Genomic DNA, 3,179 nt, shown 5'->3' on the forward strand with positions numbered 1-3,179 from the left:
GAGAGTCAATGAAATTGTCAGAAATGGGCCGATATTCAGAAATACCCCATAAGTTTATCAGCCACACCTGGCAGGGTCCAACAAGGCAGCAAAACATGCACGGTGGTAGCATGCACCCTCCTTGACGAGGCTCGCAGTGCCGCGCACTCGGATGGCTGCCCTCAGCACCCACTCCTCCGTGCGCCCCTCGCACGCACTCAGCACCGTGTCCCGCACTGAGTCTGCAGCCACCGTACTAACACCGCGATCAGCGCGCGGAGGGCCGTCTTTGAAAACAACACAGAACAGGGTTGTCGCAAAACAGACACTATCTTATAGGTTTCTATTTTGGTATTGAAAGGTTACCTGGCCTCATCAGCGGGACTTCCCTCGCGCACAAAAAGCAGGCGCCTCTAAAATTGAAGTTTTGTACCGTTGTTGATCGGAGAAGAGGTGGCCGACTAGGAGATGCATTTACGAATACATTTTCATCCGGTTTAATTCGTCTTGTGTAGTCCTTTCGACATTTTGAGTGCAAATTCAGGGAAGTGACATTCTTCAACTTTTCATGTAATTTATCGCCTCGCTGCACACTATACTTCAGCAAAGACGCGATTCCTTTTGATGCGCATGTTACCTTGTCACCTCCACTGAAATCTCGCCCACAAATTGCACAAAAATCACCCATTAAAAATGAAAGACCGGGTGCCAAAACAAAATACGCGCCGTTGCCTGGCCGACCAGCTCCCAGTTTCTTCGGCTCCCTTATTCGCACGTTCGGTACAGTCAAATCTAACAATAGACAGTACGCGAATCGCAATAAGGATATGTATACAGCCCAGTAGGAAAAATAATACGGACGGCCTTTCAGACTATTGTTGCAGGGCGGTGAGCGCGGCCCGAACAATAACCGAACTCAGCGCACGAGCGATGACGGCAGGAGGGCAGCGCGCACAAACGCGGCCAGCGTCTCAAGTCTCGGGTTATAAGTCGACCATGTACTCCAAAAAACGCGCAATATAATAATATAGTAATAATAACATTGAAACATTTCCACTCCGAGAAAACTCAGGCAAAAATCGCGTTTCATTTCCCTTTTTTTTTGTTTTTAACAATTTTGGACATGTCCAATTGTTCAAATTGTTCAATTTTGGGCTTTGAACTTAAAGCCCATTGTCTTGCGACAATTTTGAGCTACTGTACATTTTTGTAAGTCGCACCGTTTAGGCGTGAGGGCGAGGCAAAGGCGACCTTGCAGCGCGTAGCAGCCGGCTCCAGCCGTCTCTCCCGGCCCCGGGGCGGCAGCGCAGCCCGCCCGCGCCGCAGTCACCGGGCCATAGCTCCGTCAATTTTGGTCGCAGAAACTCCGTTCACAGCTCATTTTGTTTGTCAGATTTGTGCCTTCAACGTTACGTAATAGTGTTTTATGCGATTTCCAACTGGTTTGGCCGCAAATAAATCTCAAAGTCCATGAAAGAATTTCGAACAGTGGAAAAAATGACTTTAACGCAAATTTGAACATGTTCAAATGTTCAAAAGTGTCAATGTTATTATTGCATCTTGTAGCCTGTTCCTTGGCGAACATTTTGAGCACCCACCCAGGTATGTAGGTCAAACGGTTCAGCCGTGGGAGCAGAAAAACCGAAAAGTCGCAAATGTTCAAAATTTTGAACTTTGAACACGATTTGAGCCGATCTGCACGATGGGATTTTTTGGGACTTTTGGCTAGGCTTTCGTTAGGGGTCCATAAAACTGTCCCCAAAATTTGGTACTGTTCGGAATTTTGTCCGGGTCAAAACACAATATGACTGGACTAATTCTGATAAGAAGGGAATGCAATAAATCAATAACTTCTAAATCTAAAATCTATCTTTCCAAAAATTCCTTCACAAGATAAATTAAAAAAAAAAAAGGAGGGGGAAAAGGTGCAATAAGGTTTCAAATTCTAACTCAGCAGAATAGTAACTTGTATTTTTTCCACAAACCAAAAAAAAAAAAAGGGAGGGAGTAAATGGTTCAGATCCTAGACTCAGGGCAAAACACGCACTCTTACCAACACCACTGTGTTGCTTCTCTCTCACGAGCACAGCTTAGCTATGGGCAGCGAAACTGACCAAGGCTACTTAAAGCAGCTCCCCCGCAACACCACAGTGTTGTCACAAGAGACTCCTTTCTCTCTGAAAAGACCCCTTTTCTTTTAAATGGTCAGGGTCGTGAACTTGTCACAGGCAGTATGACTGACCAAAGAGGGAAAGCAGAGTAAATCACTCAGTTACGGGTTGTGAAAGACTAGTGAGTAAATTTGCATGGGCTGACTAAACCAGTCCAGGGCACGGAGCTAAGGCTAACCACTACGAGACCAGTTGTTCAGGAGGATGAAAGAGCGGGGCCCAGTCAGCGACAACACAGCAGCAACCACGCCACGGAACTGGCCAAAAGTTAAGTAGCGGCAGTTACTGACTAAATCTTGTTGTGACTAAGAGAAAGGATTTACTGCATTCAAGTGGGAAACTAAATCAATTAAAATTTAATTGGGCTAGACAAAGAAACTGTTCTCAAAAAAAAATGATGATAGGGGAAAAGCTAATGAGAGGTTAAAAAAAAGAAAAAAAAACTGGTCTTGTCAGGAGTTACTACGGAAGTGGAAATTTGTTTCAGCTTTTACTTCCCCGAAGCTGCTCAGAGACAGCAGCCCTGAAGCCCGTCGCCTCCCTCAAACCAGACTTCAGGAACGCAGTCATCTAGTTCGAGAAGGAGTAGCCCGAGACCGCCTGAGATGGGCAACACGACCCAGCATGAAGGAAGATCACCTTTGTCACTGCGAGGCACTTAGTAGGGTTGGGTCTAGGACAAGTGCAGTTTTGCTGGAAAAGAGTTGGGCTTGTCAGCTGACTGCCAGCCCAACCAGAGCATTTGCCTGCCTGTCCATAACCTCAAAGCCCTGGTTCCGACGTTGGTTTTAGTGGGGTTTTCCCAACGTCCTTGACGCTCCGAAGGAGGGGAACCACTCTCCTTCACACCAACCTCCATTTCTGCATCCCCTATGCGAAAGGCTCTCGGAGAGAGGGGAGGGTAGTGTTGTGAAGTGAGGTTTGTTGGCATTCATTGCAAACTTCAGCACTCTAGCAGACAACCGAGTTGTCTGCTGTGTTGACGCGCTGCCCCCCACCACACGGCCCACGGCACGGCCGGTGTGAGCG

The sequence above is a fragment of the Frankliniella occidentalis genome, unplaced genomic scaffold (assembly GCF_000697945.3).
Source record: "Frankliniella occidentalis isolate FOCC.00 unplaced genomic scaffold, Focc_3.1 Scaffold139, whole genome shotgun sequence".
Lineage (NCBI taxonomy): Eukaryota > Metazoa > Arthropoda > Insecta > Thysanoptera > Thripidae > Frankliniella > Frankliniella occidentalis.